A 14,188-nucleotide genomic window follows, 5' to 3' on the forward strand; every position below is an offset into this window, starting at 1 on the left:
TAGTCTTTCAATGTTTGTGTCCATCATCATCGAGCATACCTCAATTGTTTTTCCCGGCAGTTGTGCTTTCCTTAGCTAGACCCACATAGAGGATAACACTTGCCACACTAGCACTTTCATTGTCTTGAATAAAATGTTCTCAATGGAGAGTGCAAATCGTCGATCCTCATTGTGTAGTTCGCACTTGGCTGTCCTGGTAACTTTCTCTATCGAATGCGCAGTATGTTCTTGGGCACCCAAAAAAGAGAGTAAAAAATGCAAGCTCTTCACAATGCTCGTCTTTGAACAGTCCGAGCGGGCAGTAACCCTCCGATGGGGCAACCACATGACAAAACATGTGTGCCTCAGGATCTATAGAACACTCTAAGGTGGATGAAACCTGTGTGGAGACATGATGAAGAGAGTGCTCATGACATGTATCTCAAGTCAATTAGGTTCCAAGATAGATTAGCTTGGACTCATAAAGAGAATCTTGAGATAGTGCAAAGTGCTTGATTGATATTCCTTCAAATGAACCTCCCTTTTATAGGTGAGGGTACTTACATCCATTTGCTTGCTCACATGTGGGATATCTCCTCCATGCCATGTGGCAGCTTTCCCTTTACTCATACCTTTGCTCTACAAGTGCTCATGGCACCACAACTCTCAACACCTCCCCTTGGTGCCATGATCCTTTGGCTACTGCAAGGTGGTCAGATGTGAGTTACATTCCATCACCTCCCCTTAGTGCATGCATAGCTACTTAAGGTGGTCAAGTGTGGTTTTTACATGTCAATACCTCCCCTGGGTGCTTTCATAGCTACTCTCAGGTGGTCAGGCTTGATTTACAAAAGATAGGCAAGGTTGGCAAGGTTTTTGCTTTTCAATACATTCCATTGATGTCACCTTTTGGCTCATGGCTTGATGACGACTCATTTGCTTCTTTGTTTGGTGTTGCTACCTGCATGATGCTGTGTTCTTCCATGTGCCTTGATGCTTTGTGTGTGGATGCCATGTTTCGGGCTATGGTCATCTCATGCACTTGTGCTTTTGGCATGCTTTCTACATTCATGCGGTGCTTTTTCATTTGTTGCAAAGGTCTTACCAATTGATTTCTTTCAATATTGGCAGTGTCTAATTGCATACAATGATTCTGATTCAACAACGTGTAGAGCTTGAAAAGACGATCACTTTTCCTTTTTGGAGCATGTGCAAATTCTTCCTGGATTGGAAGTTATGGCTTGTTGAAGCTTTTGTGAAGAAGAGGGGGCCTGATGATGTGGCACATAGATTCACATGTTGCTTATAAACTATGCTTAGCAGGGGCTGTGTGCTTAGGTGGCAGTTAGCTAACCTTGAACTTAAACTTAACCATGGTTTAGTGTGAGTCGCTTGACCAATGACCAAACCCAGGGTGGCCTAACTTAACCATGATCCAACCCTATCTACCAACCTTGGCTAACCAAATTGAACTGCACTTAACCAAGGTAAAAACTTATCTTGCCACGTGTCAATCCAAGGCAACCTTCAAGGAATCCTTTGAACCAAACTCTGCTGCGAGCGATGGCGCGACGTAGCTGCTGTCGACCGCTCTTTGGATGAGGTCGATGAGTTCATCTGCAATATAGCAGAGCTAGAGTTGCTGTGAAGCAGCTGTTCATATCAAGAGGCTGGCTCGTCGTTAACGATTGGAGCCATGGCATTGAGAGCTGTCTTGTTGAAGCCGTAGGAGCCGCTCAGAGGTGTTTGAGCCTTCTTGTTCTTGGAGGCTCGTTGCTGTTGTCGATGGAGAGCCGCTTATTGCAAGGCGCTGGCATTTCGTGGAGCGACTTGGTTGTTGGACGTGTTTCAGCACTGGGAGTTGTTTCCTTGGAATCTCGAGAGCGTGGAGGCGGCTGTTTTGCAACAGACACATTAATAGAGCAAGTAGACTGGTCGTTGAAGCTGGTCGAAGAAGACGCTGTTGGCTTTGGGGTCCTCGTTCATACAAAGATCCTGGCTGGAGCTTAAGGAGCCTGTTAGGAGTCGCTGCAGTAGGACATGCGGGTCGTGGGAGCCAGGCTATTCCTCAAAGCCTTAGTTGCTAGTTGCTGAGAGCTTTACGGGTTGCTGCTGAGAGCTCAACGGACGTTGGAGGTTGCCCGTGAGGAAGTTGCGCTGTGCGTGGCGTCTGCCGTGTGGAGCTAGCATATGCTGGAGTAGCAAGGTTGTGTAGGGAGAGCTTAGTTACTGGGCACAGTTGCATGGAGCTCATCCATTACAGAGTCGAGGAGCTGGATGCGCAGCTGGGTCAAGGATTCTTGTAGAGAGGGGCCTGGAGCTGTCGTGGAGCCTTGCAAGAGGACCTCTTTCATTGGCGAGGCTTCTTGCTGTAGGGAAGAGTCATTGAGCCACTCCAACCTCAGTTGATGGTCGTAGAAGCCGCTAGGGAAGGCCGTGTGCAAGGCGTTGATGGAGCTTGCAGCCAAAATAAACTCTCCAATCCTCTCTCTCTCTCAAAAAACTGATCTTTCTGTGAGCTGTCTCAAACTTAGATCTATCCGTTACTCTATTTCACAAATCTTTCAGTCTATCTATCTCTTTGGAAGAATGAGCAACTCACTCACAAAAAAGAAACAAGATCTCTCTATGTCATAGAGATGAATGGAATGGACGGAAATTTTCTTACAATCTAAAAACTAAAACTAACCTAGGATGCCTACAACTAATCTAGGAGACTAGACCTAGGCTCTGATACCATGACAAAACATGTGTGCCTCAGGATCTATAGAACACTCTAAGGTGGATGAAACCTGTGTGGAGACATGATGAAGAGAGTGCTCATGACATGTATCTCAAGTCAATTAGGTTCCAAGATAGATTAGCTTGGACTCATAAAGAGAATCTTGAGATAGTGCAAAGTGCTTGATTGATATTCCTTCAAATGAACCTCCCTTTTATAGGTGAGGGTACTTACATCCATTTGCTTGCTCACATGTGGGATATCTCCTCCATGCCATGTGGCAGCTTTCCCTTTACTCATACCTTTGCTCTACAAGTGCTCATGGCACCACAACTCTCAACACCACAATGGGCTTGCTTTCATAGTCCACAACTTGCTGGGATGTGTAAATGCCTTAGACAAGAGTTTCTACTACAACCTCATTTGGTGCGTACTCATCTTTTGTTTCCGGAGTTGATGTCCCAGAATCTTCGGCCCTGCACTGTAGAATGCGCATATGCTCCAACCACATCTGGTTTACTTTGACATTGTTTTCTAAGTAAAGTGGTGTTTCTAGCATTTCATGCAGTGCATGCATTGTCAGTGTCAGGCACACCAAACCACTAATGTAGTTGTGTGTGTACCTCATGCGCCGCTTGATTGCTACCATGACTATTGCAGTATCAGGCAAGAAGCAGGGGAGTATTTGCTGGGCCCTGTAGACATCGGTGAACACATTCACAACAATTCCATGCAAGCCAAGCTGCCCCTCATAAGTCAGTTGCTTGATTTGTGCAAATGGTATTCTTATTGAAATAAGGCATTCCTTGACTTTATTGAGCAATGCGGTATTGGCTCGTGCAGAGGACATCTGCATCTTTGACTTCGAGCGTGCAGGGGTCTTGCTCTTCTTGAGCTAGTTTTGGCACTGCTCGCAGACTACTCTGGGAAAACCTGCAAGGGGGGGAGAGGTTTCGTTGTTGGCTCCCTCCACAAGAATCTCGAGGGTCATGTACTTCAGTTTCGCTTTGAATGTCAGGTAGTCACAACAGGTGCATGTAAAACTAGGCATGTCTTTTGTTTTTCGATGGTACGTATGGTTTGCCTTCTTGATTCTTATTTGGGTTTTGGTTCTAGCTTCTTTGCTGTCTGCTTAGGCCTCCTTTGCAGGATGCAAGAGGATGTTATTTCCTTGCAAAGAATTTGTGTTTCTTGGTATGGTAGCTTCAATTGTTGTTGTTATGCTTGCTTGATAACTAGCTGCCCTGAGCTTCTAGATCTTATTGCAGGTAGCCTTTAGGTCATGGCTGTTGCCCACATGCATCTGCTCATATGACCTCGCTATGTCCTTAGCGGGGATGTCCAAGCTTGTCTTCCTTTTTCCAAGTGTTGTACGCCCATTTTCTTCTGATTTGTATTAATGGCAAGACCACACCGGATGTGATGGATTCGTCAATCAAAAGGCTTTGTGCAGGTCACCATCTGTTTCCCCCAAATCTAGAATGCTGGTAAGCAACATGACGTCATACAAATATATGGAGAAAGAGTGATTGTTTACCCTGTGTAGTGCCTCTATGCACTGGCAGATCACATGTGCATGTCCCCTGCAATGTTGGAGTTGTTGCAGTCCCAGTCATTGGCGTAAGCCATTTTAGGAAATGTTCTTTGCAGGGGAAACAATACACTAGGAGGTACTGTCAACTTGCTGTTACAACGCAGAGTCTCAGCTCTAAGAATGCCAACTATTATATTGTGGGAGAGTGTGGGGAGCAGAGCTTGCAAATGAGCCACCACCTTTGTATTACATGGGTGGCTATTCGAGAACTCCTCGTCCACTTTGAAGTTGAGCTTGGAAAGTGTAGCTGCAAGCCCCATTAGGATAGGCTTAGAGTATTTCCAATGCTTCTTTGGAGTTCTACAATGGCCCTTAGAGGAAATAGTGCATAAGGGAAGCGTGAACTAATTGCAGGCAGCAAGCAAATGTTCTTACTGTTGCGGGGCGGTTGAGGGCATCATGGGGCAAGTGAGGTAGTAGTTTGTACACCCAAACAATAGTGCATTGGTGCCGGAGTCATTGAAGATGGCCCAAAGCTTACCCAATTAGCCCCGAATCTATAGTATCAGAGAAGAGTAGAAAATACTCTTCATGGACTATTAGGCAATGGACTTGTTTACACTAGAAGGCGGAGTTTTGAATATCTATATTTTCTTCGTTACGTGCATATGAACGAAAGCGATTGGAAGAAGGACGTAATACGTTTGCGGTCTTGAAATAGGTTGCCTTTGAAAGCACAGGGGTAGTGGTTGTAATGGCTCGAGTTTCAATAGCTTATGTAGTGCCAAACATTCCACATTGACCAAAGGGTTAATGCTAAGAAGTAGGCAGGGCAATGTGCAGCCTCGGTTGCAACCCAGGGATTGCCAAGAAGTTGCCAAGTTGGTGTTTCTTCATTGTGACTTGCTCTGCAAAAGGATGCAATAGGGGAAGATTTTACTCATGGGTAGTAGAAGTGAGTGCTCGATGGGAAAATTTTGCGTATTTTGTACTTTGGGGGGGGGGGGATGTCTTACAATCAAAGAGAGACATCATGGAGGTGGACGTTATAGAGCAATGAAGGCAATGCATCGTAAGTTTTTTTGTTATATGAAAGCTTTTACATTGGATGTGTTGGTGTGGGAGTGTGCCAATTTGTACAGTGTTTTGCCATGGCTACAAATGCACATGTGAAAAAACCATGGAGGAGGCACAAAATATGTACGTGACCTAACAACTGAAAGCACTGCACAAAGGAGAGCGAGTATTCACAAGGGGTTGGGAGAATTAGCAAGCATCGCTTCTAAACACTCTCACTGAACTTTGTGATGAAGCCGGAACTGTTGACAGTGAACTCTCCCATTGACCTCTTCTTGAGTAACATCGAGCGCGTGGCAACTACGCCATCATGCAGGGATGTTCTCAAGCTCCCTTCGGGCACTGCACCAAGAGTGGTGAAGTCACAAATGCCAAGTGCATGCCCAGCACACATGTAAGATATGTTCTTCGATACGTACGTGATGATCCCCTCATCCAAAAATTCCTGCACTGGGTGCGCAAGAGTCTGGAGTCTATCCGCAATGAAGGAAAGCTGCTTAGCGAGGAAAACATGGGGATCAAAATAGATGCAATGGGGGGGGGAGGGAGGGGGGGCAGGAAGGAGGCCAAGGAAATGTTAGGTTGAGTTTTGCTCACTGTTGCAGTAAGAAAACAATATGTCTGTGCTCAACAGATAACAGGATCTCGTATGCAAGAGAGAAAAGTAGATAGTATGGAGAATAAAAAATTTGATTACAACACCATATTAGAGAATTTGGGAAAATCCTGATAATTTGGGAACTTTTGAGGAGTTGTAATTATGTAACATGCAATGTTTTTCATTGATTTTTCCCATAGATTTGGTAGTCCATCCAAATCTTGCAAATGTGCATGGTTTGCATCAACATAAATAAAATGTCAAATGTTGAGGTTTCGACCAATGCATGGTATTTTTTGAGGGGTTACAATTACAATGCATTGAGTGCACTCCATTGACTTTCTCCCTGGATTTGGCCGTGGATATGAAACTCACAATTGTTTGAGTTTAACGAAGCATTTTTTGCCTCTTCTCGAAAAAAGGTGGTGTTCAAAAACACCATTTTAGTTTAGTTGGAGAAAAAGTAAGAATGCAACACTAGTCCTTGATATTTTGTCGAGTGTGCAGAACTTGCAACCACAAAGCAATGGTCTGCAAAAAAAAAGATAAAGAAAAAAGATCAATGTCATACCTTCCAAATATTTGTCAGTATTCAATTAAATTATTGTTGTGCAAGGAAAAAAAAGTCATGCTTTTCAAGTACCTTCACTCCATTGTGGAGTCAGCATCAGAGTCGAAATCTGTTCTATGAGAAAAATTGGATAAAGCTCGCTTGCGTGCAATGGTTGGTATCTTCACCTTGATGGGGAGGTTGCTGCTCTTTGAGGAAACCTTCTTTGAGAGGTTACATTTTGGAACCCATGACCATACAATAGCATCAACAGATTCCCAACGTGGAGGATCACCTTTATTGCACATCCAAACCTTGTTCCAACAATCTGCATATACCTCCTCAATTTGTGCATTGTGTCTTTTGCATATAGGTGCCCAATATTGTATGAAAACCTTCTTGAAGTTTTTAGATTTATTATCCTTTTGTACATCAGTTTGAGCAATGCCTAGCCAAATCGGGTAAATTTTTTCTGCTGGTCGGACCAAAAGAAAGTGTCCTTTTTGTACATCAACCATTGGATCAAATGATTGTTTTGGCTTTTTCCTTTGAGGTCCACAGTAATGATCATTCAACTCTTCAATTCCTTGAAACTCATCGTTTTCATTATCAACTACTTGCACACAATCAATATGTTGCGTCTTTGGCCAAAATCTCTCGTACATGCCCTCTACACTATTGTTTGGTTTATCAAGCTCATCAATCATGCTCTTCCAGTACTTCACTACTGGCTTGTAAAACTTTGTGAAAGATGCTTCTGGACCTTGCAAGTGTGCCCATTTTTCCCAAAAGCGTACATACTCCTTGATACCAACTATCACATCTAAGTGATCCTTCACATACTTGAACATGGTTACATAAGGTGGCTCTCCACTTGGTAGCATTGGATGACCATCCGGATGTCTCTTCCACAACTCAATGCCACCTTCACTTGGTTGCCAATCTAATGATCGTGGATGCACTTTATATTGCATGATAGGAACTTCATTTCGCATAAAGAACCGAAATTGCAGAGGCTTTGAGTGTCCCACTAAAGAATCTTTCCCATCGCACAGGCATCCATCAACATAGCTCTTGAAATCAGGGACTTCCGTTACCAAAAATGGCATTGGAGAAGACTCCTCACATTGTCTAAAAGTATCCATGAGATGTGCAAATGTCAATGTTTGGCTAGTTCTTAACCTCTCTGAAAACCTGCTAAACATTGCATCAATATCCTCATGTGTATGCCCAACCATCAAGAATCCCAATTGAATTGACTTGAAAATCCCTCGAGCAACAAGTAATGATAGGTATGCAAACAAGTACCTATTCTTGTTTTCAGAACCACAATTATCCAACTGCAATAATAGGTGTTCGGGTAGTTTCTTATAAGGGTTTTCTTGATGGGAACTTCCAAGTCCAAGGTCTTTGAATGTTCCACCCACTGCTCCAAGATGAAGTTGTTGCTTGCCATTAGAAACATAGTGAGAATCCAATGCTTCTCTTGAGGTTAGTGCGTTTAGCAGAGCATTGTCAGACCTTGGCATCCCATCATGTACCAAATCTCCAAGTGCATGGTTATCAAATCTTTCAAGATTTCTCAAACACAAAGCCAATGAACCAATTGTGAAGTTAGGATCCGACAGCCACAAGGATAAAGAAAAGTGACCATAACGTCCTTGACCATGTCCATGGGTTATCATGCGAGTCAAAGCCACTGGGAGCTGAAACGATTTGTCTATGTCCTTTGAACGATTGCGTAATCTAGGGATGGCTGTCTTCTTTTGGTCCATCTTATCATGGATAATGCACAAGTATGTCTGAGGATACATTTCAGAAAATCTGCGCCAAGTGTAGTACACATTTCTACAACTTTTTTGCTGTAACATGTGCTTTCTTCTATCTTCCATCAACTTATTACGTTCATTTTGGCATTTTGTCGCTGCAAGCTGAGCCTTGATTGCACTACATAAACCACACTTAGAGAATTCACTTGTTTTTGACAAAGTTACATGCTTGAATTCAGAGTTCCATATACGGTTGAATGTGGAAGTTGACATCTCCTTACAACCCAAACTATGCTTTAATTGCATGTTAACTTCATAGAGAATATCAACCTGCTTGTATACATCCGGTATCACCAACTGTGTTTCCCTTGATCCATCCTGAAGTGTTCTACTTTTGTGTGGCATACGCTCAGAATTGTTATCCACAAAATCTTGGATTATGGCTCTACCCAGTTCTGTGTGGTCCCAACCTCTCCGCACGATTCCTTTATTACCATGTATGCACCTTCGTATACCAATTTCAAATTGCTCCCTGTATCGATAAAATGTTGTTTTTGGAATACCATGCATTTCATACCATGCTCTACAACAAACTTGAATACCATTTAATGAAAAGACATATTTGAACTGCCCATTGTCATCTTTTCGACAAGCAACCCCAAGAGTGTCATATACATAATTGGTGCGAGCCTCCAAACTTTGGCCCCAATACTCTATGCGTAATTTGGAGATCATTTGACGATCGGCAAATTGACAACAATTTTGTTTACAACAATCAATCATAGATACTTTTATGACTGCATCCCTTGTGAGTGTAGATGATGCTAATGGCATGCCATGTTTTTTAGCTTTTCTCTTTATCATGCAGTAACGCCTCTTTTTTGTGGATTTTTCCATTGGGTCCTCATCTTCCATGTGCTTTTTCCCAGAACCACTTGAAGAATTCATGGTGTCATCGATTCTTAATGAAGTTCCATCTAAAAAGGTTATTTGTGCAATGGGCCATTTTATTAAGTGGATGGTATCAATGCTTGATACATCACTGTGATACTTTTCAATTCCCACACCTAGATTACCTTCACCAAGCATCTCAAAATTTATAGGTTCAAATGGGTAGACATACAAAACAACACCCTCTGCAATGCTCTTGGTTTTCTGCTCATCCCATATTAAGACTTTCTTGTCCTTCCATGATTCTCGAATGGAAAACTCATCATATTCACATAGAGGTTCAACGTCAATGGTATCTAATGTTATATCATTCATTGGTACAATAGCTCCATTGACATTGTCCACACAACTCATTGATCGTGCTTTCCAACGAACAACACTACCCAAAGCCTCATAGACTAAGAATGCATCCATTGTAGGAAATGGAAGAAGTGCACTTTCATCCATACAAATATCGATCGCCACCGATACATTGTTTTCTCCCAAGGGCACACCTTGGCACATGTCATCATGTGATGTAGAGAATATTGTCCCAATGGCAACAATCTTTCCACTGACAAGCAAGTTGACTTTAACCCCCACTTTCAATGTGGCACCTGCATAGTACATAGCATTGAACTGATACAATAGATGGCCCTGCCTCCCAGCCGTGCGCTCCTGTGAAAGAAGCTTCGATGGCAAGTTGGAAAGAGTAGAGGACGGAGGCTGGATGCTAAGGAATAAGGGTTGCTATAGCCATGATAAAATGGGCTTCACGGGCTTGCTCTTACGGTCTTGAAATAGGCCACTGACCACATGATAGAACCAGTGCGCAAAATAGAGCAACCATCGACCACCGACCACACGATAGAACCACCAACCACATGATAGAACCGGCCCAAAGCCATCTGGGATCATCTAGGACTCCAAACGGGCCCTGCAACCCAAGATTGGGCTGCCCTGAGAAATGCTCCATCTACCCTCAGTGTGGTCAGTCATGGGATGCCTTCCTGGACTTGCATGTAGCCTAGTTGGCGGTGTGCCAACTCTATCTGAAGCCGTTCAGCCATCAGGCCACACATGGCCCCCATCTGGTGTCCAAACAAGGACCTACCAGATAACTGAGCTACTCAAGTGCTTTCTCCTCATATGGGAGGCTTACAAGTAGAGTTAGCTGGTTCCCGTGTAGTTACAAGAGAGTGGAGCATTGATATCTAACAAACAGCTCTACTGGTACTGCTTGTGTGCTGTTGGACTCTTTCTTTACTCTGTTCTTCTCATCTACAATCTTCTTTCGGTACTCATTCTGCTTGTGCCCTGCCTTGTTGCAATAGAAGCACTTGATCTTCTTCTTTCTCTTTTTTCATTAGAAGAAGATGGGTTACTAGAGTCCTTACCCTTACCTTTCTTTGATCCAGCGGAGAAAGCCGAATCTTCTCCAGTCCTCATCTTTTGACGCATCTCCTCTAGAAGCATCACGCTGAAATCCTCAAAGTTGAGGGGCGGATTTCTGTTCTGCGTATTCAGCGCTGTAACAAGACCATCGTACTTTGGTGGGAGGATCCATATGCACCTTCGTGCTAGATTCTCGCTGGTGATGGTGATGCCAATCGCAGTCATCTGATCGCACAGATTCTTCACCTTGGTGATGAACTTCTCTTCCGTTTCAGACTTTGACAGTTTCTTGTTCGCGAGTTGAGTCTCTAGATTCTGAATCCGCATCTGATTTTTCAAGACCGTCCATGCCTCCTCCGCTGTGATGACATGTTGAATTAACGCCATGACTGAATCACTTACACTGCAGACAATAGAACACATCACATCTGCATTTCTTCTTGTCCACACGAGAATCTCATCCGCAGTTGGTACTATCTGTTGTCCTGCATTGGCTGGATTCGGTCTCGCAACCGGCTTCACGTCCACCCCAGTAGCAGTATCCCAAATCTCATATGCGCTTAGGATGGTCTTCATCTTGAACTTCCAGAGTGGATAGTTAGTGTTGTCCAACTTTTCGCTTTCGTCGAACAGTGGGATTCACAGTCTTGCGGGCTAGGCCATCTCTCACAATCTGCTCGTAGACAGAAACACACTACCAAATCTTCTTGCTAGAGCCCAAGCTCTGATACCATGTAAGAAAACAATAGAACGTCTGTTCTCAACAGATAATAGGATCTCGTATGCAAGAGAGAAAAGCATATAGTATGGAGAATCAAAAATTTGATTACTGTAAAACTGATACAATAGATGGCGCTGCCTCCCAGCCGTGCGCTGCTGTGTGAGAAGCTTCGATGGCATGCTGGAAACAGTAGAGGATGGAGGCTGGATGCTAAGAAATCAGGGTTGCTGTAGCCAATGATAATGATGGGCTTCATGGGCTTGCTCTTTTATAGCCACTAGTCGTAGTCGGTTAGACCCAATTGGGAGATCGACCCAATCGACCCAAAACGGCCGACTGGAGGTCGGTCCCGAAATAGGCCACCGGCCACATGTTAGAACCGTGGCACAGAATAGAGCAACTCACCTATGGTGTCCGTTCGGCCTAGAGCCATCCGGGATCATCTGGGGCTCCAAACGGGCCCCACAACCTGAGAGTGGGCTGCCCAGGGAAATACTCCGTCTATTGGTCAGTCATGGGATGCCTTCTGGCACTTGCATGTAGCCTAGTTGGTAGTGTGCCAACTCTATCTGAAGCCGTCTAGCCATCAGGCCACACACGGCCCCCATCTGGTGTCCAAACCAGGACCTACCGGATAACCCAGCTACTCAAATGCCTTCTCCTCATATGGGGGGCTTACAAGTAGAGTTAGCTGGTTCCCGCATAGTTCATGAGAGTGGAGCATTGATATCTAATAGGTCCATCAGCAATAGTGATTTGGTTTGTTGGAGGGCCATCTAAATCCACCTTGATAATCACGAAGGCGATTGAGTCAATGACGGACGTGAAATGTGCCCTCAAGTTCTCTATTTGATTCACGGCCCATGGTGTGTATCGGTGAATGAAATTCTTTGGGACAAACAAAAATATTACTCACGAAAGGCTCGCCCTTGATTATTGTTGTTATCACATCAACATCTAAAGAGAACGATGATGTGCCCCCTTCTCCAGGTGCTCTTTTGGTTATCTTAGGCCCTTCCACACGATAAAACTCGTCCACCTAGAAGACTTCTTTGAACTGCATGATGTGTGAGGGGGGGGACATGCAAAGTGATTGTCTCTGAGCAGTCACTGTCTGTGAAATTGATGCACATGTACACAGGGTAGGACACATCCTTCGCTTTGAATGTTCCGTATTTCGCAAGTGCTTTGCCTTCGAAAGCAAAGCGGTATGAAACAAACTCGGAGAGTGTGCTAATTGGAAGCACTTGGAGAGCAAGTACATTGGTTGCTACTGCAGGTGTGAGAGCGGTCTCTTGAGCTACATTGTTTCCATCGGTGGCTGCATTTTTAAATTGGACCTCATTTGGATGGCTCAAAATCTCTATGGGGGTGATTTCTAGAGTGTGGCGTGCAATGTTTGAGATTGCTAAAAAATCAAGGACAATGAACTTTGTGAGCACGAATGTGTGAGAAGAGCCAAATAGTTTGCAGGTGCCTTTCATGACACTGTGTCCAAATTGTGATGCTTGGGACGTTAGTGCATTTACTGTCTCCAAGTGTAAGCAAAATAGAACGTACCATTGCAACTTGAAGTGCAAGGAGATTCTCAACTAGTGTGTGAACAAGTTAGTGGAAGGTGGAAGGTGCGGAGCAAAGGCTTGGTTCCACGACATCAACAAGTATTGGAACTTTGCAACCAATTCGGAGAGGTAAAAATTCAGCATATCCCTCGAGCTCAAAATCTAGTTGCTGATTTCTTGGGACGTGAAGCTTATACTTCAATCACGCATGACGCGAGTAGAAGCACCACCCCAACAAAGCCACAAGCCACGAAGGAGGGTGATCATTTGTAAGGAATGCAAAGGTTGTGGTCATCATGAAACTAGAGGGAGCGATGAAGTCTTTCATTTGTTTTCACATACTTTAAAATTATACTTTGGAAAGCTTTTTTTCAGCAACTAATATCGAGCTTATTTATTAAAGTGGAATACTTTGCCTTGCAACTTTGTCCGTAGAAAGACAAAGGACCTAAACAAAAACATGTGTTCTTTGAAACGTCCGAGCTTTCATGAAATGATAGATATTGAAAAAACAATTTCATGCTAAAAATTTTGGTTGGATTAAAGTAGGGTTTCTGTGATTGCCTTGGCAAATTGTTGGAGGCAGACATTACTTTACTGCAGCCTGGAACACCGTCTTTGGTGAGGGCTTGGGGTGCTTTCGAATACCTCCCTCCTTCCTTGGTGCAAGATTCAAAGGCATACTTAAAATTGATGAGGGTTTGGAAAATGATGCTTCTATTAGGCATGTTCTTGATGCGGACACCATACCATCCCATGCCAGAGCACACATTGCATCTCTCATTTGAGGGGAAAGACCTACGTAGAAGGTGCAATCGGGGGAAAAACTTATAGACAACAAAACATTTGATGTAGGAAATTAACTAAAAATATAAAACACAGATTACCTTCGATCGGATTAAAGGGTTCGCTAGCAACTATCTCTCTCGCTGGGCCTTCTTGATGCTTTGTCATGCATTGAATGCTCTAAATAAATACCAAGCCTTCACATAAGCACTAAACACTAAAGTAATAATCAACATTGGAAACTAGGGTGATTGACAATTTACTACAATGCAGGAGGGAAAAAGACCTTCGTTCGACTCAATTTCAATGGGATATTGCTCTGCTACAGGCATCAATTTTTTATGTTCTACTCGTAGATCACATAATGGAGGATCCTCAAATCCACATAGGCGTTCATCGTTTTTTCCTGCTGATTCTTCAACCTCTTCTATGGGAAGGGAAATTGCAACCCCATTTGCAAATTAGGAAAGAGAGTGAAGTAATTTGTTCACGTGATGATAAGAGCATGCTAGGTGAGATTTTGTTTGTATGCAGTTTCGTCTCACCATAGCACGTAATGATTTAA

The sequence above is a fragment of the Dipteris shenzhenensis genome, chromosome 33 (assembly GCF_047967505.1).
Source record: "Dipteris shenzhenensis isolate YYH24624 ecotype China chromosome 33, Dip_SZ_1.0, whole genome shotgun sequence".
Lineage (NCBI taxonomy): Eukaryota > Viridiplantae > Streptophyta > Polypodiopsida > Gleicheniales > Dipteridaceae > Dipteris > Dipteris shenzhenensis.